General features: G+C 45.5%; 1 protein-coding gene across 1 annotated transcript in view; it reads right to left on the bottom strand.

Moving 5' to 3' along the window:
- Foxo (forkhead box, sub-group O) overlaps positions 1-27,261 on the bottom strand; it is a 143,632-nt gene that overhangs the window by 51,672 nt on the left and 64,699 nt on the right. The gene's annotated exons all lie outside the window — the stretch shown is intronic.

The following is a 27,261-nucleotide window of genomic DNA, read 5'->3' as shown; positions in this document are numbered from 1 at the left end:
TATTTTATTTAATTTTTATTAAATATCACTTTTACTTTTTTTTTTATTAATTTGATTTACCAATTATCATGTCTACATTAATGTTTTATTTTATGTTACAGCCACCGCCCGAATTCTACAACTCCGCTGACGCTCATGCAGATCGGTGAGTCGCATGGTTATTTTTCGTAGTTTTTGATTGACATCTCTTAAACCAGCAACCTTATCAAATAAAAATTATAATTAATTAATGCCCTCAACTATAACGACGCGCACGACCTGAGACCTTTAAAAAAAAATAGCGCACGCGAAGCGTGCGCATGGTTTCCTCTAGTCTTAAATAAAAAGAAGACGGTATCTGGATCGAACGCAAGTTCAGAAATTTAATACCGGTTTAAATTGCGAAGCTGTAGGATAGGAATTATTTGAAACGATCGGAAATGTTTGTTAATACAATAGAAATATTGAGATTGTGGTGGACGTATATGTAAGAACTTTACTTAGCGGATATAAAATTTTATTAGGCGAGCTAATTTGATCGCTTTGTTCTTCCGCGTAATAAATTCAGTCGGCTATACGAAACAGCGTATGAAGTATCCGGAATAAAATTGCAATATTTAGAGATTCTGTCGAAGCGTGCAATTTCTGCCCTCCTCATCTTTCGCCGCCGCGGTATCGACCTCCTCCGGCAACCGTAGAGAAAGACAGTCGTCTCGAGGCGAGCTCGCGCGGGATTTAATCCGAAATATTCGCGGCTGTTCGTCTCCACCTCCGTCACTGTATATCATAAATTCAATCTCGTGATTCCTCGATGGGCGGCTATCGAAAAAAGGCGGTCAATATTAACCATTTCGCCGTGCTCCGGCGATACTCCGCCAATAAAGCCCGAGAAAAACTACCAATCTCGAAGCGGAAAACGAACGGGGGGTAGTCCAGTCCCTCCGATATTCGCGGCATCTCCGCGCAGATAAAGAAACGCTATATTGTAATAGCCGGGAGAACTGCAAAATTCTGAAAGATCCCGTGGACCCGGTGGGACATCCCCGCGCCCCTCCTCTCTGCTTCGGTTCTCATCTCTTTTCGTCGGTAATAGATTCCTTTATCGATTCGGGCAGTCTAGACCACGCTCCGATCTCTTTATCGCGGCTGAAATATCAGCAAATAGAAAATCGTAACCCCGACAAAAGTTGGAAAGTTCCCTGCGACATAGGTGCGGATAATTGATCGCCGTTTATTCCTCAGTTTCCCTTTCGATCTGCGTACGATCTGAACGCGAACCGACAGAACTCCAAGTCTTTTTATTCGCGCTGAAATCCATATAAGTTAAAAAAAAAAAAAAAAAAAAAAAAGGAGAGAAGCGAGCTGCATAAAAATAAATATCTAGATACGAATACGGAGACGCGACAGCGAGTTACACTCCGGCGTAATTTCGTAATCTTCCCCGGCGGTAATAGAAGGGTTAAAAGTGCACCTAGAGACCCGGCGGATACGTATACGATATAAGGGAAGGGACGACACGGTCGCAGAGGAACGGGAAAGGCTTTCGCTCAAATTAGATCCGGGAGATTCCCGGACTTGTCGGCGCGAAGCGCGCACCCCGCCGCCGATTTCCCCGCAATTTATACGTGGCAGTATTTTTGCGCAATTTGTGCCGGTTATGAGGACGTGGAAGCACGAGATGGTACCGCTGTGAAAAATATAACGCGAATTTATCGCGAGAGACCTTCCAAGCCTTCCCGCGCCGCCCGCTCGGTGTTCCTCTTTCTCTACTCTTTCTCTCGTCGACAGAATATCCATTATTCGTCACTGTCCACGTGACTGACCGAGCCGAAGTTACGAGTCATTCCTTTAGAAATTATTCTTAGCTTATAAGTCAGAGAGGGAAAGAAAGCAGATTAAAAAAAAAACGGGACGGGAGGGGAAGGGAAAATATCCACGAGCATTACAAGCTTTTTTTTTTCTAATATAAATTTAAACAAGTATTAATCAGCGTCCGTCGATCTATATTAAACCCTCGTTCTTCCAAGTTTTTAACTCCCGCGCGATCAATTTTGAATCCAAATTTCACGACCGACGTGCCGCGAGCGAGGCGATTAATTCGGCCGCGAATTTTTGTACGATCGTGCGAGAGAAGCTTGAAGATTTACTTGGGCGACTCGCGATTACCACCCGATTGCGCGAATAATTCGCGCCTAAACTTTACCTCCTCGCGGTCAGAAATCATCGGTTTTTTTCTGCTTAACTCGACGTGTACGCGTACGGGTACGCGACGAACAAGGAAACGGAAGTGGGATAAAAGAGCGCCTTGTAAAAAGAAAAAGAGGAGACGCCTGGGGAAGCGAAAGGAGAGAGCGAAAAGAGAGGAGGGCTCCTTTGCCGTCGTTTGCAAGATAACTACTCGCGGGATCGAGTTTGGACAGCCTCTTTCCTCCCCCGGGTCTCCTCCGCTCTTTTAGTCGCTCGCGTCCCGCTTTCCATTCCGACCAGAGCCACCGCCTTCTTCGGAAATCTCTTAGGTTGGGTTTGGGAGCGCCGGTGGTAATTCACGCGCTGGGCATGATGGATGCCCCCGACGCCCACGCGGCGTCGCGACGCCCGGCTCGTCGACGTCGAATCCTCCTAACTGTTACGAACGAGTACCCGCTTGGGCAAGCCGATTTCGAGAGTGCCTTCCGCTCGCTAGGACGATTATTGTTCTCTCTCTCTCTCTCTCTCTCTCTTTTTTTTTTTGTTTGAGAGGAAAGGATAAAGGCTAATCGCGACGTGAAAAAATCGGCTGACAGAACGATCGAGTTTCAAATCTGCAAAAATTGTCGTACTTTTCGCGTTTAGCTTTTGGCAATTTTTCACTTTTCGAGCAACGGAGGTTGATAAGATAATTGGATACATACTTAGATTGTTAGGACAGTAAAGAAGTTTTGCTTAATTTCAAAACGCGAAGAGCGGTAGGTGCAATCTCGAGGTAGTGTTTGCTAAATTGAACCACCGATCACTTTTCTGTAATTCGGATATCGACGCGTATTCGACGGGATTATTATTCTACTCAATTTCCTACATCCGTGTATGCGCGCGATACGACTGAATATTTTACAATCGCGCGATTACGCCTTAATGTTCAGGAAATTAATTTAATTAATTCTGAAAAAAAAAAAAGAGAAAAAGAAATTAACGATTAATCGGCGTCTTGTTCAATTTATAAATCCCACACGGACATAAGTGTCAGGAGCTCTGTCGCTAACCCCTGAAGAATTCAACGTTTCATTAAGAGTAATACAATCTAATTGATTAATCTCATTCCGTTTCCAATCGATGGAATTCATTTTCTACCCAGGGACGTATTCCGCGACCGCTTACGTAACGCGAAGGCACACGCACCTCGCATTTTCATTAGATAAACGTATTATCGGCCGAGATAATCCATCACGGCGAGCAAGTGCGTTTAAATGCACCGCTAGGAAAACGCCGCAAAAAAATGTTGTCACGGTCGCGAAAGTGTATATCGCGAAATAACACCCGATGAAACATATACATATATTTTTAGGCAACTAGGAATGGAAGCAGCGCATAAATTTTTTATATGTTTGCGGCAGTATAAATTATTAATGTTGTCCGTAATATAAATTCATTAATCTTTTCGCGCGGTAATAATTCCCGATCTCTGTCTTAATTCCACTCTATTTTTCAGCGCTATTGAAAACACGGTAAAGTTTTCATGACGCGCTTCGTGAAACGATATACATATCTCATTTATCGAAAAAAAATTTTTTGATTATGCTTTAGTGCCTTCCGAAGCACCTCGAGAGTATCGTCGAACGATTACCTTCGAAAAATCGCTCCAATAAGTTTTATTTATCGCAAAATTAATTCCCAAAGTGTAACATTAACGGAATAAATATATATACGTATAAAAAAATAAAGAAGAAAATCGGAAGCAGCGTTAAGAGTCAAATTAAGACAAGAGCGCGTATATCCGAGCTGTGTTTTGCACTTTATGTTATCTCGGCGCCATTAAAAGCGCGGCGTTTTGTTTTCACTTCTCGTTACGCTCAGTTTTATCTATTACGAAAAACGAAAATTTCGCAATCAGCGGGATTCTCCGCGCGCGTCGTCGTTTCCAAGTGCAATCGTATCGGCGATGCGCGTTCTTATCGGCACCGATGTAATCGGCTGCAGTGGCAACGAGGGGGCTTATCAGCCCTCGTTCTTTGATCGGATGCGATTTTTACCGTGTCACATAACAGCGATAACAATTAACGGCCACTGAAACAATGGACTATGGGGAAAGAGCGGCGAGAGAGGCACGGAAAGGGGGGAGGGGGAGGGAAGCGAGCGGGGGAACCACCGTCACCGCAATCACGCGGCCGACTTTAAGCCCGAGTAAGCACAATCGAATGGCTCTCTCTTTCTTTCTCGATCGGATGCTCGGATAGCTGCGCGATAAAACGAGCCAACGGGACCCTGACACCATTGATAACGATTCCGCTGCTCGTCTTAATCTTTCCCCTTCTCCTCCTCCCCTCCTCTCACCCTGCGGCGCTGTCGTCACCGTCGTCGTCGTCGTCGTCGTCGTTGACAACGTCTCAAGATCCCGCTTTATTTCTTCTCTTCTCCCCTTTACGCCGGCAGTCATCAAAAGAAACGTCGTCTCCATGACGCGCGTCAGCAAACAGCGCGAATTTTTAACTCCCCCTCCTCCTCTATCCTCGCGCGAGCCAGACGGGACTCTAAAATTTTGTAATTCCTATACGTGCTTTCGCATACCACGTGCGCCGCCCGTTATCGCCCGCGAGTACAACTTGGTTTTTTCGTTATTATGGACTTGCAAAACATAACTGCAATCTGCATGTTGTATCGCGATAATTATTACAAACTGCGTAGTTGCGTCGCTCGGGCAATTGCATTTTTTTGCATAGCAGGCGAAATGTATCACTATCTATGTAACGCGGCGATTGACGGAATAGATACCCCCTGAAAAATTGACAAAATTTTTGAGTTATTTCGTGCCTTCGCAATTTTTTTTTTATCAAAATTTATAAATTTTTCGTCCGTGTGCAGAGTTGCGGGCGCATTGCAGGAATCGGGGGAAAAAAAAAAAAATAAAATAAAAATAAAAAGCAACGCAATCACTCAGGTTAGATCGTAGCATTGTAGTTAAAATGTAGGACGGCGCTGTCGAATTAAATCCGAAAAATGTCGCGTGGTCGCAATTCCTTGCGAGAGAGATTTGACACCATTGAATCCGTATCAAATAGCGCGTTCCGTGCTTATCAGAGTGTTTGATAACTTTCCGATTGCGCTGCAATTTCGCCGCCTGACGACAGAAATAACTATTAATACCGCTCGAAAAATTCGTTTCCGTTGAAATCAACCGCGCTGTATCTTCCTGCGATCAAACGCATGAAAATGCTCTTAAATAAATCCGAGACTCCACTCGCGGAGTTCGATCCGACTTTTTTACCCCGAAAAGGAATCGCGCAATTATCGTGAGTTGCATTAGCCGAATAATTATTCGAGTTATCAATTTTATATTTCATAAGGGCCATTAGGCGAGCCTCGCGACAGGTTCGAAAATCAATTATCGTTAGTTTTATCTAATCGCGCCGTAAGTTGAACGCCGAGGAAAATGACGCTGTCGTAAAATCACAATGTTATTACCGAGCCCCGGACAATTACGAGACAAAGTTTTTCGCGGCGCCGCGAAAAATATGTCACCAATTATATATATTGCCGGACGTCGTGGAATTTACGCTGGCATTTGAAATATATCCGCGCGACCGAGATTCCCTTTCTTCCCCGTGAGCTCGAGTGAGTCTTGCGTGCAGTAGGTAATTAGGACGTGGCATTCCTCGCCTGCTCGCAGCGGCACTTGCTACGCCGCGGAGGCAATTAATCCTCTTAAACAGTAATATTCCACTAATCCGAGATGATAAACGCAGCACGGTTATCTCCGAGCTGATAGGTTATCATCGCTCGGCACCCGATGTGATTTGATCGCGGGAAAAACTGCTTTTCTCCCCGATACGCTCCGAGATCGCGCCGGGAAAATAAGCCGCTAACGCAATCGGCGTTTAGGAAGACTCGTTGCCGCGAGTTTAATCCGATTCCCGAACGCTACGAATGTCAACGCAATAAAATGTTACGTCGTTTAAATATCGCACGGGACTCTTCCTGCCTTGCGCGCAACCCTATCGAGAAATTAAATCGAATGAATTACTTTTGATCGCTTCCGGTAATCGAGCTCAGCTGTTTATCGCCTCGCATAATTTTCACATGATATTCTACATAAATTTTCAGTTTATCTTAATATATTTTCCCCGGCGGGCAATATCATTCCTTTCGCCGTGAAGCGTGTTTCCTTTGCGTTCCACTGCGTTCGGATCGTGACGACGCAGCCGGGATTCATTTTTGCCCTCGGTTTCTACCCATTCCGCTAATATTAATTCCCTCCTGAAAATTCTCTCCGGCTACGGTCGTGTCGCGAATCTGCAGGACGACCGCAACGTCGGCTGCATCTCCGGTTCGGGGCCGGCAAGTGGGTTAGCCGGCGAAATTCCGTGTCGTAACCTTCTTTTCCGCCCGCTAGCCTAAAAACATGCCGAAAAACCGCGGGTGTGTACGTTTTTCGCGGCGCGGCCGTCTCTCGTAAAACCGTAGCTTTTCTTCGCGCATGCACGGCTTGAATCAGCTTAAATCAGACAGAAAGCAGTCTCGCAATTATTATGCTAATACGCGGGAGTAAAAATCCAGGGTATCGTCCCTTCCAGCAGATTTCCTGCCTTTTCCACATATTATTCCTTACTTTGCGAAATAAAATGCATTATCGCGAAAGAAAATCAAACGGACATGAATTATTTTCATTCTAATTGACATTTTATTTAAACGATCCTCGCTCGTTATTAAAAGAATTTTTGACACGCCTGAGAAGTCTTCATATTCGAATCTTCAATATTTCAAATTAGATTTAAAATTGTAAAATTATTATTTAAAACTTTTTTTTATTTCTTTCTTCTAAAGTGTCTTATATAATGTATAAGCCATCGCGTATATCCAGCACAACGATATATGATAAATAATTTTAAAAGTGCTGTGCAAACTTGCATAACGCGTGATTACGTCGTTACTTATCAATAACCAAGCCGCGGATTAAATTTCCATAAATTAACAATGCGTAAATACATAACTGTCCAGCGAGTATACTGTCGGACTTCCAAGCTCGGTGCATGCCGTATCTCTTTTTTTTTTTTTTTTTTTCCTCTCTCTCCCAAAATAACGAACCTTTTGACATAAGTTCCACATTTCCCGGTTAGCTGTACGTCGCCAAGTCTCTCTCGTACGGTTACTCGTTATTGAATGGAATCTCAAGGCTGGTAGCGCGCTCGATATTTATGTGATTGAATTGTGGGTGGCGTAGTGACCCGCCGGGAAACCGAGCGACGCGAATCCGTGATTTGCGGCCGCGGGAGCCTCGAGCCCTCGTTCTCGTTCTAATCCAAGCTAGGGCCGCCAGGATCCTTAATCGCGCCGCAATATCGGCGTGACTTCTCGGCGACGTTTTGGCGTTTCTCGCATCGATAAAGAGAAGCAAAGGGAGCGGAAATCGCGATTGCGTAACGTTATCACACGTGCAGCCCGGCGCATTAATTACGTTTTATCGTGGCGATTTCTCATTTCGACAAGAAGTACGATAAGCATTTTTTTTTTTCTTTTTTTCCTTTTTTCAAACTTTTCCAAACGACATTTCGAATCCATGTAATATTCATGAATTGACCGCTGATGGCGGTGGTAAGATTTGCCACGTGTCTACGTCAATTTATTCTCAAGATAAATTTACAATAAGACTAAATGAGTTAACTGTGACTTTGCTACGGGTTTTCAAAAAAAAAAAATTTAATTCCAACAATTTTACTTTTACGACAACGGATAATTGTAGCGCGTAACATCTGCATGTGATCACGTCGACTTTTTTTTTTCACTGCACGACGTTTGTAACACGAAATTTTCCCGAGCAATTTGAAATAAGTACCGGCCACCGGCGATATCGAATTTCAATCGCTTAGCCCTTAGTGTCTCGCAAACGAAGCTTTTTTGGGATTAAAGGGCGAAAGCGGGTCATCATTACTCGGTGAGGAAGGTCGTACATTGTCTGGGACCTTCAGAAGGGAAGACCTCGGCGTCGATCTCTAGTCTTCTTCGGAAAACTTTGTTTGATTGATTACAGTGCTCCTCTCCCTTCGCTCTCTCATCGTTCTCCGATTCAAGAGGTCCTTTCCCTTTTTTTTTTTTTTGCAACCCTTATTCTCACCCCGCCGCCCTTTTTGCTCTCGCTCGCACTAGGCGTCGCTTACCCCGAGTTTTTTACTCGCGACCGAACGTGTCACTCGCGACACCTTCAGATTCGATACGTCAAAGATTGGCGCCGATCAATTCCGCAGATCGGGCCGGCACGATTAGCGGTAATCTAAACGACCGGCAGGCATTATATTGGAGGGTCTAAATCCATCGTTTTTTTTTTTTTTAACAAACGTGTTACCAGGTCTTTTTATTTTTTTATTTTTTATATTAAAAAGTCGCCAATTAGAAACAGAATATATTAACAACCACACGCATCGATCGTAATCGCAACGAGAGCGTGTTAAAAATTACAAAATAGAGAGAAAGAGAAATTAATCGGCGTTATATGTAAATTTTATTAAATTTCTAAAGAGCGTGTATCTTACTCGAGCTCCGATTATCTTAACGACCCATTTGTAGGAATGGAGCTAAATAAACGACTATCGATCTCGAAAGGTGGCACGCAAAATAGCACCGCCGTAGGCCTCTTTATATCCCGTCCGCATTTCCGGCTCCTCGTGCGGATCAGTAGGCAGGGGCGCTCGCCGGTGCTCCTCGTCCTCTCATTGCACCCTTTATGCGCCGTGCTCAAATCCCAGCCCCGGCTTTTTCATCGTTTTTCGCGACGCGCGCGCTCGCGCTCTCCTCCTCCCCTCCCTCTTCCCCCTTGACGCGAAACCCTGTTCCCTTTATTGCACACAACTAGTCCGTAAACTCGTCCCTATCGCCAGGTCACGGATAAAGGTCTCCCCTTTGTCGACGACGATCTATTTTTACCGGCCGTCCGATCTTAGCTCGTCGCGAAAAAGCGCTAAATCGCTTCGCTCTCTCCCTTCGTTCGAGCGATCAATTAGCGTTCTCCACCCTGGTCAGTCATTTCACCCTTCGCCAATTAACGACTTGGAACTCGTCAAGCCGGGAGAAAGGGCCGGGGGGGGAGAGAGAGGGAGGGATCGAGCGGAGTGTGTGGCATCGGGAACGAGATTTCCTCCTCGGTTCGCCAGCGCCGGATAAACAGTCTTTCAAAAGATATTGTCTCGATTGGGATATCGGACAATAAAGATAGTACGGGCGCTCTTATTGCTCATTTGTACTTTCGCCCTACCATCCCTCGCGTCCCTTCCGTATCTCGGAATCGTTATCCACCTCGCCTCTTCTTTTCCTTTCTTTGCTATTATTATTTTATTTTATATTATATTTTTTATTTTATATTCGGCGGAGTTCGTAACTCGCAACACGTCGCCGTAAAAAGTGACAGGCGCCTCAGTTTCGAACGTATAAATAGACAAACAGATAACAATACTTTTCATCTCGCGCGATTATGTCGCTCGGTCCCCTCGGCGAGTTCGAGAGTTTCGTGCAATTTTTAACGTGACGAAAAACGCCGGCGATGAATCTCTGATGATGCTGAATCAAGATGCGACGGCGGTCGAGTCGGGAAATGGACAGTCATAAATGTTGCGAAATTTTAGATTCGCCGCCACGTGCGGTTCTCCCCGGCGTCCCTTTCCGCGTTGCGTGACGGTTTCAGTTTCGCCAGGAATTCCTTCGCGCTTCTTCTTCCGTTTCTTCGCGACGGCCGTCTCGCTCGCTTGTCCGCGACTGGAAATGCCCGTGATTGTTACTATACTAGCCGCACGCGCCCCGAAGTCGTCTGCGGAATATCACCGCGTTAAAAGAACGGAGAAAGATTAATTCGATCGACGCGCGCGATTTTTCAGCCTCCTCTTTCTTCGTACTGGTCGCGGAAAAATAGCGCGACGGTACTTCGTTCTTTGCGAAATAGCGCGAAAAAGCGCGGAATTTCTGTCGCGCGACTTAATATCAACAAGCTCGTGCCCGAGTGATTGCCAGAATTAATTTAACATTCGCTACTTGAGTCCGTCAGCGGTGCAGATATCCGACGAATTATTCAACGTAAAAATGAAACGGACCGTTTAAGCGGAGTAAATTTCAAGCCGTGGAACTTCCATTATTTCGACGTCCCGATAATACCGCGACAGCGTCGAAATACAATTCCATCGATGGGTATTTAGTTTAAGGCGGGAAATGCAGCTTGTCCGCTGCAATTATTTTCATCTTTCGACATTTCCGAGGAGATTAAAGTCTGCGCGAAATTTATCGTCATTTTCAACAAGCTACATATTTCATACATTTAAAGCTTTCGCGAATTATACATTTGCTCTATTGACATTCCCTTCGCTCCGCTTCTCGTTTCATTAATTAGTCCACCTTGCGGCGCTCTCGCTCGAAGCGCGGGGGCGTAACTTCGAATTTACTCGGTCGCGTTTACTGAAGTTCCGTTTTTTTGATTAATTTTTGCAAGTAGTCGTCACTACCGATACCGGTTTGCCGAACGAATTTCTTCGTCGCGCAAGCTGCTCCCTTCGTCCGTCCGCCGGTTTTCCGCCGCCGTTCGCATTCACGGACGACGATGACGAGCGCTGAGATTTACGCGGCGAAACCACCCCGACGGCGCAACCCTAAACACGCATTCGCATCCGTAAGCATACCGCGAACGGAAATTCGCGATTCGTAAGCCACTTGGACTTCCGAGCGACCGAAACGATACTTCATCTGCTTTCCCGTATCTCCGCGTATCTCCGTACCCTCAAACACTTCGTTTGTTCCTTCTGCTTCTTGTAAGCCGACCGGGCAACTCCGGCGGGGATTTACTCGGGGGAAATTTCCCCCGGCGACGACGAGATGCGGCGGTGCTCGACGAAATAAGAGCTACTCTTCCGTAACGCGTATCTTAATTTTCGAGCGGAGGAAAATTAAGATACTCAGCGCGGGAGGGACATTGAATTTTCGTTACCCGCTGCGACTCAACGTTCTAAAATATCGCTCGACGATTTTTATTAATTTTTGGGAGAGTTTTCTTCGTGACGTATATTGTTTACCTGCCACGGTAATCTCGACGGTAAAAAAATTGCAAGCTAGTTTAATCCGGCAACGGCGATCGATTCGTTTGTCACGCGCATTGCTGAGTCGATCCCGAACTGCTCGCTAACTGATGAGGCGTTAATCGAAATTACTCAGGCTAAATTCGGCGGCTCGGGGGCTATGCCGTTAATAAAAAAAGAGCTTAGCGGGCGGATCCGGGCCCGCGACACTCGAGCCGGTTGTTTTTGATAGTGGCGTTTGTTTGTTTTGAGAGCATCCGATTTCCTGACACCTTGAACTTAAATACGATACGCGTCCATTTCGGCAACACGTGCCATTTAAAGATTTCGAAATTTGGCCGGCGTTGCGTTTCCAACGGCCAGCTTGTGCCCCGAGTTTAATGGGTCGGTATTCAACACGTGCATAAATCAAGATCAATTTACATCAAGAATTCCCCGGCGGATTATCGTGCAAAATAATGCTTAGAGCGCTCGATTCTCATCTCTCTAACTCTCTATAATTAATATAAAAATCAATGCGATCAGTATCATAGAAAATAAATTTTTTTTTTAACTCCAGAATTAAAAGTCTTTATTTTATAATTTTTTATTTGCTCGTTAACATTAACTTTCGGTGTGGTAAGAGCTAAAGAGCCGCCACGGCTTCGGTCTAAATTCAGGTAGGGGTAAGATGCCGCGAACCGCGCGACGGCTGCCGCCGTAAAGAACGCGTTATCAGATATTTCGTTCTCTAATCGCGGGCTCGACGTAGAGAGCTCTACGCGAAGGAAGCCCGAGCGGCGCGAACGGTAGTCAGAGCATCGAAAGATATCGATCTGCACGCAGAATACGAGACGAGCAATCGACGAGACGAAAGAGAGATGATCTTCTTTTGTGGCGAATGCCTCAATTGCATAACGATGCGGGGAGTCACGTCGGAGACGCGGCGAGTAACAGAGCACAGAAGAAAAGAAAGGGGAGACCGAAGAGAAATCACCCCGACGAAGATGAAGATGAAGATGAAGAAAGAAAGAGAGAAGTAGAAAGAGAGAAAAAGAGAAGAAAAAAAAGAGAAAAAAAAAGAAAAAAAGAGAGAGAGAAAAATCAAGCTCGCAGCTTCGCGGAGCATTGCAACGACGAGGGACGAGGGACGCGGGGGGAAAAAGAGAGAACGCGGAGGGGAGGGAGAGGGAGATCTAATTGAGATCAATTGCAAGCGAGCCAGGGTCAACTCACTCTGACTACCGCTCGCGACTATTGCGACGGCACGAGGCACCGCGCGACTCGGTGAGGTATATTCCGCGCGGACGCGCGCGGAATGCCGTCGCGTAGGCTGCATAGCAAGTGGCAGGAAAATTGGGGATCAATTGACCAGCGCCGAGACCCAATCTCTCGACATCGTGAGAATACCGAGGCAGCGTCGCCTCGTATATGATGCCACGAGTTCGATCCCGCTCATTGCCGGATGATCCGAAATCACCGCTGCCGATTTTGATCGCGCGCGCACCAGCCTCTCGTCGCAGCAACGCGCCGCTTTGAACTTTGAGAATATTCTTGCGAGAAAATTAATCTCCAATAAAAAAAAAGAATTTTTTTGCGAAAGGAAAATAGCGAATGAGTAACGGTAGAAAATATTAGCCGGGAAAATTTCGTTAGGGTTACATTTATTTTGTTCATTCCGGGAGAAGGTAGAAATCAATTGGCTGTATTTGCGAAAAAACGTTTAAAGTATTTTTCACGATTATTTATTTTATCGCGGGCGAGTACGACAACTATCTAATTGTCTTTGAGCTGCAATTGCATGAAATACGACGCGCGCGGAGGATCGCGATCTCTTTTTACCATTTTCAAGATATCCTCTTTGCCCAATCTGCGGTGAACCGCGTTCAAGGATTTGCGAAATTTATGATTTGGCGCCGGCACCGGCGAGGAGGAAACGGAAGGCAGTGAGTGATGAATAGAGTCGTGCGATTTAACAGCACCGCCTTGAAGTTTAAAATCGCAGAACAAGCAAGGAAATAAGAAAGCGTGAAGCGCAACGAAACACCGAACTCTTCGGCGAGATACAAAATCGTGCCTGACATAAAAAAAAAAAAATATATACGTATACACATATATAGCGCGTAATGTTACAATTTCACATAATTAATTACACGTAAAAAGCAAAACGTTCCTTATTCTAAAATATAATATCTCATCCCGGTTTAATATAAAAAATACAAATTAATTATTACCGCAAATTAAGCAATAATCCCGAATAAAGGCGATAAATTGTCATTTTTAAATTTATTTTAATTGGTTGACGAACATCGAAACTGAAAAATTCAGCGATGGCGCGCTGGTTGATCGTCGGAGAAAATTTCCGGGAGAGAAAATCTGCGAGAAACCTCGAGCGCTTGACAGAAAAATTAAGGTTTGAGCGGGCCGAGTTAATCCATATTTCTCGTGATCATGAGGCGAGTAACAGTTGACCCAGATCCCTTTGTCCCTACGCTTCAAGGCCGCGGAACCTCGTCTGGGCGGACGAGCGAAGTCTCTTAATTAACGAGTCACTTCCATTAAACGTTGCTGCGTCCCAAAATTGCCGTCGCGGTATAACTACTTCCCGGCCGCGAATAGTTGCGCCATTTAAACGTTAGCAAGTTAGACCCTCGGTTCGTATGGTGAAGCGAGGTATTCCTATTTATTTCCGACGATATCTCGGCGTATCGACCTTAGTTAGCGCGAATAAATTCCCGAAAACTACAATAATCCTCGTCGACTTTCCTGGCCAATTTTCTCGATTGGACCTCCGGCGTCTAAATTTACGCGCGTCGATATCGCGTCTGATTTTATTTATCACCTCGGAGCTTCGATAAGAAGATAATACAACTTTCCAGCATCTCGGAGATCTTATCTTTTTTATTTTAATTTTTATTATAATTATATATGTTCGATTGTCATTTTTTTTTTTTTTTAACTACTTTGCGACGCATGTCTTGATTTCTTTCGCCAGCTTCTTTTATTGCGCATTCAGAAATTATTTCTTTCCGCGAGATTATTATTGTTACATGCATTTTATTGAATACCTCCATTCTTCCCGTGTTTTTTTTCTTCCGCGACCGTATTATATGCATATATAAATGTATCCGCGCAACGCACGAGTTCGCAAAGAAGATTATTTCGTTCTGCGCAAAGCAGTCCCTATATTTTGACTCGAATTTATTTCTAACCCGAGACTCCGAGCATTTCTTAAGTACCCGGGCTAAGTACTTGCATTTATTTCGTAACTCGTTTGCACGAAAAATAATTTGCACGAAGCTCGATGTAGAATCGTTTCCGTGCTCGGCACTTGAAATTGTGCGGATTCAAAAATTTCGGGGAGACAAATATTATATCGAAAATACGAGCAACGATAAATTCAACATTTGCGTATTGCGTCATTTACAGCCTACTCAATCGATCAACACTTGTCGCGAGTAACTTTTTTCTTTCTTTGATTTTTTTTTTTCTTTTTTTTTCCCCGAGAACGAGCGCCTGTCCATCGTCGCGTCGCGGCAGTTTCGAGCTCCTCGCGCGAGCTTTATTTCATTTCCTGCCCTCAGAGCGTCGTCCCTCCTTCCCTCTCGACTCGGAGTCTCGGAGTCGCGGAATCGAGGGAGCGAGCGCCGTGGCATGGTGGCTGTTATGAATGCATCGTGGGGTAATGGCGTGCCACTAATAGTTCAACGAGTCGTTCCTTCCCTCCGTCTTCTCGCCCCTTTTTCCCGCTCGCGCTGCTCTTTTCTGCGGCTTCATCCCGACGATCCCCATCTCTCTCCTTCGGTCTCTCCCCTTCGCCGCCGCGTCTTTTGCTCCAGCGCCGCCGGCGAGTCCGTACTGAGTTTAAGATGCACGGTTATGCTTCCTTTATTTTAAATTACGAGCTGGAGCGTTTATAGCCGGGCGAGAGTAGCGTCACCGAAAAAGAGAGGGAAGGAGAGAGAGAAAGGGAGGGGAAAAAAAAAAACGACGATTCGCCTCTCCCTCGTCGAACTCGTCCGGGAACTTGGAAAAAGTCGATGAGAGTGAAACTTTTGATATCTCTGACACTGATTGCATGCTCGGCTGGTTGAGCATTGGCGTTTTTATCCTACTTCTTCTCCGAGCGTCTTCCACGTTCCCGACCGATCTTCGACATTAATGCCCTGCGGCTCGATCGTAGTTCCCGTCAAACGACCCGTTCGAAAATTATGCTGACCACCGCGGGGACGTCGGTAATTCCCAGATAATCGATTATTACGTGAGAAATGACAGAGTTCGGAATAAAACGCGCGCCAAAACTTAGGACCGCGGCAGACGTTTCGCGAAATAATTTTGCCAACTAAAGAACATGGATAAATTAGTTAAATTAATCAGTAGGTTAATTGTACAATTTTCGGTAAGGAATTTTTTTATTAAAATCCTGGACCACCGATCGAGGTTTACCGCGATTTACAATTATCGCGCCAATCGATGGAACCCGAAAAATCGCGTTCCCGTTGCGGTTGTTACCCTCGCCTGGGAGCGCAAGTCTGACATCCGACGCTACCAATCGACATCGACTCCCGACTCTTTAATCACCGGCGCGATGTAGCCGCGTCAAATTTGGGATTCAGATGCGGCCACCCTCGTTCCGACACCTCGGCCACGCTTCAGCCCCCCGTCAGATCCGTCTTCGCCGTCCTCCTTCGTCTTGCCGGGCTCCGCGGCCCACCTCGTCGCTCTCGCGTGTAGAAACGCGCGCTCGCGCACCCTCATCTCGCACGTACGTGTCGAAAGGACGGCCGGGGCAGGGACCGGGGGTTGCGAGAGCACGAGCTGAGGGTGCGCGCCGCCGAAACCACCGTCGCACACGGCCGACGCCGCCGACGCCGACGCCACTGCCGCCGCCGCGACGCCCGGCGCCGCCAGACTTTGGGTTTCAGATTAATGGATCATTTTTCTTCCCTCGACTCGAGACTCGGCGCTCACCTACCCCCCGGTCGCCGCCGAGATACGACCCCTACGACGACGACCACCTTCCTGCACCTTCGAAACTTCCATCTTCCGCTCGCGCGTTTCTCCCTCGCGCTTCTCGACGACTGCACTTCTTTCCCCCCTTTCCTTCCTCTCTCTCCCCCGGGTTCTCTTTCCCCAAGATTTTGAATGCATCCATCCAGCCCGCCCTCCCCCTCTCGTACCGCGGCCCCGAAATGCGCCTTACGGAGAATTGCGCGTGCGAGATGCTGCGAACCAGTTCCGCGAACTTTCCACGGCATCAGGGAAAGGGTGAAACTTAGAAACGCTGGATGGACGGACGCTGAATCCTGATATATCTCCCCAGAATGGCTCGTGTGCAAAGTGGCGCAAGATCGAAAGCTTATACGCGAAAGCAGGACGGGAGTAAAAACGAGCGCCGGACAACTTTGACAATTTCTCGAAATGCACGAGCGCTTAATATTTAATTTTGCGTTTCACAAAACGTCTCGCGTCAGAATAGGATTAAAGGTGCAAACGCTACGGCTGTATTTATAATGCGACTTAATTGAAAAATTGAGACGAGAACGCAGTATATTTTTCGCTCGCCGTCAAAATACATTAATTTATAACGAATTTGTTAATCCGGGTTAATTTTCGATGATATTTTTTAACACTCCCCGCTAACGCTAGTGGAAGTTATTAAATTTCCGCAAAAATATATCTCTATTCTCAAATGTCAAGGATGTATGATTTTCGGCGCTTTAGCGTGCGCGCTGGAGATCGTCCTATAAATTACGCTCCCCGAAACGTGTGAAATCAAACGGAAATACGGAATTTCGGAACTTCGAGATTGTCGCATTGCCCGTCCCATAAATTTTCGGAAGCGCGACGTCAATTTTAGATACATAATGCCGGCCAGAAGAGACGTAAACGCGGAGAAATATGTTTCCCGACGAAAGTTCAAGAGAGTAGAACAAGAAACGGCGTTTCCGATAGAACTAGTTTTGCGGCGGTCCCTGATTTTGTTGGCTCCGTTGAAATTGCTTATAATGATGCAGTACCCTTCCTCCCCCGTGCTCGCTGTCGAGCGCGTGGAAACAGTAGTTCGTCATTCTGTCGGTTACGCTCTAAATCGTTAAACCCACAAGAGTCGCGCAAAAAGATATCGCCCTTTAACGCGATTGGCGGAAAAAGAAAAAAAAAGGAAAAAAAAAAAAGAGGAAGCCCGACCGTGAGAGAAACGATCTCCGCTTCTGTTCGCGCTGGGAGAAGAATGTCTTAGAGTTATTAAAATTTCAGAATAATTACCTAACATTGCTTCGCAAACGATAATTGTTTCTTAAAAACCAATTGACTTTAAATAGCTACATGCGTCTCGAAATTTTTTTTTATCAATTTCGGCGTAAATTTGCCTCTCATTTTCGCTTTGTCGATTTGTCGCTTTTTAATTAGCTGGTCAATTAATCGTGCCGTGTCAAAATTATTATTTTCAAATTATTAAGCAAAACCGAACGTAAGGCATAAAGATCTAAGTACGCGCGGCCGTGTCAGAGGCAGAAAAAGTAATTACATTTTGTATAAACTAACTTTAAACAATGCATTAAACAAATAGAAGAAGAGTGGCGTGAAATCTAAACACGGTCGTGCAAAGGTAGAAAATAATTGAAAAAAGTTTTTATATAAATTTATTTTTAACAACATAAAAAAAAAAAAAAAAAATAAAACGAACGGCGTAAAATCTAAGCACGGTCGTGCGATCTGCTCGCGCTAATCGATGAAAATGGTTTCCCTCGCGTTAATCTGAACATCTCGTTCCGCGGCATCGACGCGGAAACCGTCGCGAAAAGTAATAAAGGTTTATCGTTCCCTCGCGCCGCGTACTTTCTCTCTTTCTCCATTGGCTGGCCGGCGACTGCGTGACCGAAAGTTCGCCGATTTAATTTTTATAGTCGTCAGTGTAATATCGGTTATTCTGGGGCAACAGCATCGACTCGCCGGGGTGAGTCCCGTTCGCTGCTCGTTCGAAAAGCATTATCCGGGATTTCCTGCGCGTCCCGTCCTTTTCCTTTCATACGTGTCCACCGTGTTACGTTCAACTCGTTTTCTTCTTCCCCATTTTTTTTATCTTCCCTCTTTCCGCCGCGCTTATTAATTCATAGAACTCTCGCAAGTTCTCGTTTCTCGCAGTTTCTTTCTAATAATACATTTAACACGATCTTTCTCTTTCATCAACCATTTCGAAAGCCTCCCTTTACAGGGGGAAAAAAAATTTAATTCGAAACTGAATTTGGGCAAAATTAAACGTACAGGGTTTTATTAATTTGTCTTCTATTAATTTTTAATCCGTTTTTTTTTTTAACAAAACGCTAATTAAATGTTCGGATACTTAAACGAAACTTCCTGCCACATAAATTTCTTCCACCTACAAATCTCGAAGGTTTGTCGAGTGTTTATCGAGTCAAGTGTGCGCGATGCAAAACCGGCAGGCTCTGAAAGAAAGGGTGAGCGTGGAAGAGAGCATTTCATCGCACTCGAACGAAACGCGAAGGCGAGAATCGGGCTCGTCGGCAGGAATAAAGAGGGTCGGCCAAGGGGTGGGTCGGCAAGAGGGTAACTCAGCCGGGAAAGTCGAGGAAGCCGAAGTGACGCGGCTAGGACCCTTCTAAGCCTACCTCGCACTACCCACCTGTTGAATTATGTGCGGCCGGGCCTCGGGTTAAGCGCGGGGGGGTTCCACGGGCTCACCTGCGCGGCTCCCTAAATCACGATTAATGTCGTCCGCTAATGGCCCGATTAAAACTGCAGCGTTAACCTCATTAACTCGTTTCCCCGGCCGGTTAGGCGACCCCTTGAATAAAGCATGCCGTCGCGCGACGTAACGCTGGGGCGTAACGATTGATCGCTGTTAATTATGCCGGATCTCATGGTTCTGTAACGAGGCGCCGGCGATTAGCGCGCGGGACGCCCGAATAATTCACGGAAATGTTATCAGCATGAATATCGCGCCGGCATTAATTATCTTAGCTCCCCGTGGCTGGCTACGGACCGACCGACACGCGACAAATATTAATGCGCCAAAAATTAATTTGCAATATCGACCTTGTCGGGATCTGACGGCGCGTCCTTTTTCTTTCTTGCACCTCTTTTTCACGTTGATCAAAAATTTTTGTAACTCTATAGCAGATATTTGCGACCCGCATCGTTTGCCAAGATGTCCGGTTTTCATATGTTTTTCGCTAATATCGCGCGTTTTTCGATAGATCAATCAAGAATTGATGCGACAAATATAAGTTTCAATTTTAAAAAAGTCAAAGTATTAATCTATTCTAACATGTTTATTTTGCGCTTTTTAGTTTGTCGAAAAATAGTTTTAAAATTTGTAAATATGCCATTGATATTTATTCGAAACACGGGCGTGCGTTATCGAAAATGGGTTTTAAAAAAGCGGAAGGAATAGGAAGAGAAATAAAAAAAAAAGGAAAAAAAAAAGAAAAAAAAACAGATACACGTCGCTAATAATATGATTCGCCGTGAAATTTCGCACAGCCTAGCCGCACATTCATTCTCAGAGAAAAATACAGCTACTTTTAGACTCGAGCATAAATTAATAATTTTTCCAACGACAACTGTGATTGAGTCAATTATATTTATCGCTAGAAAAATAAAGCAATAATTGGTTCCCAAAGTAACTGTATTTTTCTCTCGGCGTGGCGAAACGAAGCGATTTGTTTTCATCAAGCGAATATACGCGCTGCGCAATCCGTGGCCTCCTCCGCGTTATCGACGATATCACGTTCGGCAGTCAGCTCGGCGTATTCAATTACGCGGCGAAAAAGGAACCGGCGTGCTTGAGCGCGCGTGTTTAAGGCGCGATCGCACGTCGGTAGCTGCTTACGCGCCGCGGATAAATACCTGGACACCCCGAGCAGCGTTGCGTTTCATTCGACGAAGTCGGGGACTATCGCATTCCATGGCGTGACGCGTAAAAGTGAGCGCGGTAAAAAATTTATTTGTATATTAATTTTTTTATTTATTACGCGCTCGTAATCAAGGGACTCGAACCGGGACACGACAAAGTAACGCGCTACTATCATAAGGCCTCGCGATCCGAATGCCATTGAACCCTTCATATACGTCGACCCGAATTTCCGAAACCCGCACCGAAATAAAAACCTACATATTAATATTTTTTATCGTAAACGTCGGAAAATTATTGCCAAGAGTGACTACATTTTTCTCTCAGTGCGACATTTAAGAAAGCGCAGTAACGGAAAATAAAATAATGCGCGAGAATTCGTAAAAGTCCGAGCGATTTTACTCCGTTAAAGCCAGTCGAATGATTTATTATTTTCAAATGAATTATTTGAGTACCCAAGGGTGAAAGATTTTTGCGCGGCTCTTTGCTCGCGGCTGCTTAGGATTTTTTTACGGTATCAGCGGCGTGATTAAAATATCGTTAACGAGGGGCCGACCGAGCTCGAAAACAACCGAGGTAAGAATGTCGAGTGTCACGATTTTACGCGAGGGAGGAAGAAGTCGAGGCGAAGATTAAATTCGTGAAAAATTATCCCGAGCGGAAGTTCGCCGGTGGCTAGGCGAAACAATTCGATGAGGCGAACCCTGATTAATTGCCGTTTTCGGCCGACGGAAAATTAACGGTTGCGACGGGCTTCTTGGGCTCATTACGCCGCGGTACCGTCAGGATTTTTCGAGAATAAAGAGAAAGCTAATACGGGAACAAAGGGGAGGAACCTCTCTTCGACAGGTGAAGTGCTCACAACACAGTCATTATTCAAATTTTGCAGCCATTAAGATGGCCGGCCCCTCTGGCTTTGAAGGTGCAGAAATTAATTTTCCATCGCGGGGGAAAACTCGCCTCCGTAAATTACCTTAATTCCATTTCGATAATCAACACTCCCGAATTTAAAACTTGAGTTATTTCTAAATCTTTCGCGGGCCTTACATTAAATTTCCTCATTTTTATTTTTATTTTATTAATTATATGTCTAATTTTATTTATAAAAAAAAATAAAGAATAATAATAGAGAATAATCCATCGTTATCTTGCTAGAAATCTCTTTATTCCATTCATAAGTATACTACGACGATTACATTTTTATAATAATCGGCGTCCGATTTTAGATTCAAAGTCGACACTTTCGCTGATGATTAACCGCATTTGCGTCGTCAGCTGGTACGCGGAGGTGTCCTAAATAAATCCATAATTATCGGGCGGCGCGATCGCCAACGTTTCGCGCCGCTTTTCTAACTCGAGATTGACAAGTGCAATTGCAGGGGTAGAAAATGGAGGGCTGATCAATTTACGGATAGCAGCTGCGGCGCGCGCACTTCGCGTGACACGCCGCAGTTAGAGAGACGCGTCGGTGCAAGTACTGTCACCGATACGACAAATAGCTACCTACAATATACGCCGGTGCATCTCTCCTTCTCTCGCTCTCTCTCTCTCTTTCTCTCTCTCTGCAATTTGAGCCCCTCTCTCTTGGGCGGTTTGCGATTAATTTAATATGCGCCGATCAACGTGAGAGAGAAACGCGCGTCGCCCCGGTGTACGCGGATATATCCGCGTATCTCGGCATCGAATTGACCGATTCGACATGTTTTAGTCGATTATCGACGGCGCTGCGGAAGAGCCCAGGCAGTAATTAAGCCCGATTAAATTTCCTGCGCGCCTTGCGCCCGTAGTAATTTGCGCCCCGGTTCGCGCTCGCTCGCTCCCGCGCGACGAGCCAAATGAAATTCATTAGCCCGCCGATACCAGAGCTCTCGTCTGCGAATATGCCGCGCGTTCGCCTACGACATATTCACGCGCGCGTAGTAATGCACTCAGCGCGCAAACCGGCGAATCCGACCGGTGAATTGGAAACTACGCGCTGCCGTAGGGACCCCGTATCCTCCTGTAATCGCGAGGACCTACTCGGCAACAGGAATGTTGCTTGCGACGGAGACGACGGATTATACGAAAGCGGCACGCGCGCTCGGAACATTCAAATCCAGAACGTTGCATCTAGAAACGAGATATGATAGTGACAAGGCGTTCTTCTTATTAATTTCGCTAATTTTATTTGCGTTAACAGAAAGTGCAATTTGTTGATATACCGAGCTCGAAAAATTGTCAGGAAATCTAAATTGCCTTACGTATTAAAAGTATATCGCAATATTATATAATAATAGGTACCGCTAGGCACATATTTATTCAAATTTTTATCTGATAAAAAGCGATTAATTGTGTGATGAAATTACATAATTTAAGGTAGTTCCAAAAATATATTTTTCTCAATCTTCGAAGATAATTTTTTCTTAATATGCACGTTGGCTAAAGTCAAAATAGAGCGATACCATCGGGCACCGATATCGAAGATAAAATGATTTAATTTTCATAATCGCGAGGACGATCGCGAATTACTATACTCGTGTAGGTCATGTCGCCGCTAGTATTTTGTCACCATTATATCTTGTCACATTGATATCAATCTTTAAAATCAGATAACCGGAGGACAGTAAAAACACCAGAGTCGCAACATGAATTTATTTCACCCGAGCGACGCAGCTTAAATTTCGACAGCGCAGAAATTCGCGCAAGACACGCGGCCACACTTGCGATTCACTGTATTTCACGACGGTATTGAACCTTTCGCTCGCCGCGAGCCGGTCTAAATCATCATTAGCGAAATTAGTTTCAAGTTCGAAGTTTCATGAGCCGCGGAAAACCGCGCGGCGTCACCTTCGGGGCGTAATCGAATTTAACAGATTCATTAGCGGACGGCGCGGTTCTTTTCTGGGAATTGCGGTTGCATAAATCGCGACTGTGCAAACACCGACACATTCGCACGGGCGTACACGTGCAGGCACGGACACAGGGACTCGCGTACTCGACGCGGCCAACGAGGGCGAGCGTGTTTTCGCCTGTAAAGACTGGCGTACCAGCACAACGCGGGCGAGGGGTTTCAGGAAGGAGCAACAAGTGTGACATCCCTTACCCTCTACCTTTTACCTTCCTGCCCCCCCCCTCCCTCCTCCCCCTCGGCCACCGCGGCGGCACTCTTCGGGTTCGACCTACCTACCCTCGAGGGGCGACCTTTCTTCACCTACACAGGCCACGTACACGTGGAAGAGCGATATCCGTGTGGGCCGAAACAAGGGACGCGAGTCGCAAAAAGTATTACATGCTCGGGTATCGTATCGCGAAATCCGCGCCGCCGTAATCCTCAATGAGTGGTCGCGACGAAGAGGACGTTAATTGACGAACGCAAATTTTTTTACCGGGTATACGAGAATCAGGTAAAATTGCATCGGTGTTATATTCCTAAGAATCGACACCGCGACGCTTCGAAATTTAATTCGCATCGTTACCAATTTTGATTTAATTTCTAATTTAATTCATATAAAATAATTGTAAGCTTAGCAGTTAGCTAGATAACGATTACCGTAGAGCTGAAGGTAATAAACGAATTGTAGAATTACGATAATTAAACTAGTTACTGTGAGATGTTATTGAGTCGAAACATTATGTAGTAACTCATTAACATCTCAAAGTGGATTTAATTATTGTAACGCCTAAGATTTGTTTGCGGTATTTAATTTTAAGATAACCGTTCATTTAACTAAACTTCGCAATTGATCTACAAGTTAAATTAAAATGAACCCAAGGAATATGTCGTACATTTTATACACATACGTGTATGTAGCATGTGAAAAGCAATTCTTTAACGTTTTCAACAAGAGCGCGCCTTCGAAATAATTTTTCGACGATCGCGAAATATAATGCCGCGTGCCCGCGTTACGAATTAATGACGTCATCACGTAATAACGTTATTATAAATATCTGAGGAGCTCCCGTCTCGCTGATATCGTCGGGCGATCGATCGTACTTTCGGGCCTGAATATTTCACCGGCGCATCTCGGAATTTTGACGGGCTTCGGCAATAATGCGCATTAATCGGAAGAATTATGAATTCGGATTCCCATTGTGCGAGGGAAACATACAATTTTCGTGCGCGAGTTCATAGCCCCGCTCCAATCAGCGGGGGCACGTAAAATCCATCAAATATGTTCCAATCAACTTTGCCATCTCCATTACACAAAACGTTATTGCATTCCTGCGGAGGATATGATTCATCCATACTTAATTATGATTACAAGTGTAGCATCAATCGTTATTAATCTCTGTCGAATGCGCGGCCATATTCGCCATCGGGATCCATTTTAATTACTTTTAATTCGCGTTTTATCTAATTATTAAAATGAACATATATACGCGGCGCAAAAACACGTGCGCGTGCGTCGAAAAATATTGAATCAGTGCACGAGGGGAGGAAGGGGGAAGGTTAAGGGAGAGGGGGAGGGGGCGGCGGAAAGGTAAATACCAGCGGGAAAAAAATCGACGTCGGATAACGTAATGGATGAACCTGCGTAATGGATGAACTTACTTCGAATGCTTTGAACTTTTCGAGTGCCCCGTCGGGCGAGCATCACCGCGGAAAGTACACCGCGGCGGATTAATAAAAGGAAACGGCAATGTTATGAAAAGAATCTATTATCGGAGAGACAAGCTCAATTAACCGATTGTTTTAACTTGCAAGTATATAAATGTTAAAGTAACGTTCGAAACGCCTGTGTTTGAAAAATGTAAAACTTCTCAGATTACGTTAATTTAATTTTTTAATTTTATCCGCGATATCATTTGTGAAGCGTACGATTAAATTATATAGTCCGTCGATTTGTAATTGAATTTAAAACCAAATAGAGAATATGCATATACATATCGGAAACAAAAACGAGCCCGAGCTATATACTAGTGTAACACTGCAGAAGTGTCAGGCGCTTCAATTACCTGTTAATATTCATTATCTCTGATGGATCGTGCATCAATCATTTTATATACGCCACCTAAACCGTTGGTAAAAGTACCGGTTATTCCATCCGAGAATTTCCGACGCTCGCCCGCGAAGGAAGAAGGTGCATCGTGAACTCGCGGGTGTGTCGTTCACGGGAAACGGGTGACAGTGAGGCCGGGGAGCGAGAGGGAGTCAGAAAGGGGTTGCAGCGGGATGGAAAGATGCTGCGAGAGGAAGAGAGACGGTTAGATAAAGATAGATAAAATGATAGAGAGCGATAGATAGATAGAAAGAGAGAAAGGAAAGAAGAGAAACGGAAGTGAAGGCGGGCAGGTAGGGCGGAGGAGCAAAGGGAGAAGAGAGAGCGGGAAAAAGGTTGCGAGGACACCAGTTGCTAGGCAGCGCCTCTCAATCAGCGTTTCACCTCACGTTTCTCGAAGCTTTTCGCATACACCGGGCGCGTCCTCGTAGCATCGCGTTCTTTATCATGTCGATTCATGCGCTCCGTACAATCGCAGCGAGCGTTTACGCTGAATGTACAAGGCGTCGCGGAAATATTTCGACAGGGAGTTTTATATCGCGAGACATTACCACTCGGCTGATATTTTCGCGCGTCGGAATTGTCTTCCCGAACGCAGGTTATTAATCGACAGCCAGCTCGGTGCGGAGCACGACGTTATTTTTCTCAAAAATAAATGACAAAATAGTATCGCCCGACAGGGCAACGTGATATTTCGTTACATTATGCCCACCAAATCGATCATTCTGTTTAATTAATGTCGCCCATGTCGTCTTAATTATATCGGAGGTGGAAGCAATTATTATTATCGAACGAATATCGTCGTATACATATATCGAGGGTATTCGATACGTGTCTGAAAACTTGTGCTTTTGCATCAAGATTTTTTTACGCGCCGTTCTCTCTTAATTTGAGAAATTACCACTTCATAATATATGAAGTCACGAGTGGCTCTCGGAAGCGTAAAAAGGAAATCCCGGAACCGTCGTCGCATTCAAGTAGGTTGATGACGAAACGATGAAAGTTATCCTTGCTTCTTCTGCGCAGATAGAAATGAAAAGAGCAGGTAGTTGATCGCAGCTAAAGAAAGAGCCAAAGAGAAACACAGAGAGAGAGAGAAAGAAAGAGAGACGCGGGAGAGACACTCGTAAAGGTCTGAAAGGAGCAAGGAATGAGTAGTGTAAACCTTGCGTAATACGCGGCAAATTAGCATCGGTCTCTCGCGGTGACGCCGGCTCTCCTCTCCCTCTCCCTCTTTTTCTCCCCTTGCCCCTGCCTTTTGCGAGTCTCTTCATCCCCCTTTCACGTCGTCTGCCGCGCGGGCTTTTTCATCTAGCTGCGTCCTTCTCCGGATGCGTCGCCGGATAGCGGCGTCCCGTTTCTCGGCAAGTACTAAGCTTTCACTTCCATCCACCTTTTCGCCTCCCCCGGACGGGAGGGGGGAGGGGAAAACAAGAAAAAGGCCGCGGAGGAGCGGTAGAAAGTATTAGACGAAGATGGAAATTAGCGACGCGACGTTGCTTCTTTCTGCAGCTCCTCCATTCCCCGGGGGGTAGTCAACCAATTAAAATGTTTCCATTCGCGCGGACACGCACATAAAGCACTGATTTTATATTGGCGTTGATATAATTAGTGGCCTAAGGGAGAAAACGGCCGCGTTAAAGGGGGCCTACTGTTATCCCGGGTCCCGGTTCCGCGCCGCCGGAATTGCTCCGAAAACAATCTCGCGATCGGGACAAACACCGTGGCGATCAACAGCCGAGCTCGAGTCAAACCCAGTATTACCGCTTTTAAATTATCGTCCTGATATTTCGTTACCTCCCTTTAGTTTTTTATCGTCCGGAACACGTCGTCGCCGTACGTGGCTCGGCTACGAAACTCCGCGCGAGTTGATCGACGTCGCGTGTCCATTTCGCGTGAATCGCAGAGCGTGTTGCACGTGCATTACGTGTAATAATTATAATAAAAATACGGAGAGGCGCTCGGCCAGCGCTGTGTCATAATAATATCATCTCGTGCCGAATGGCCGCTGTAACGGATGCGCGAAAAAAAGAAAAGGGAAAAGGGGGCGGAATATATAGTCGTCGAAAAAGGAACACGGGAACGGGAGCGCGCTCTTCGACGTGGGTTAATTGCATAATAGACTCTCATCCTCGATGTTTAACGAACTACCACTCGATATGGCGCAAGGTAGCTCTGTTGCGGCGCGGTCAACGGCCATAATCGGTCAGCT

Source organism: Cardiocondyla obscurior, linkage group LG07 (assembly GCF_019399895.1).
Source record: "Cardiocondyla obscurior isolate alpha-2009 linkage group LG07, Cobs3.1, whole genome shotgun sequence".
Classification (NCBI taxonomy): domain Eukaryota; kingdom Metazoa; phylum Arthropoda; class Insecta; order Hymenoptera; family Formicidae; genus Cardiocondyla; species Cardiocondyla obscurior.
Note: the sequence above shows the minus strand (reverse complement) of the source record. Positions and strands in the feature narration are given on the sequence as shown.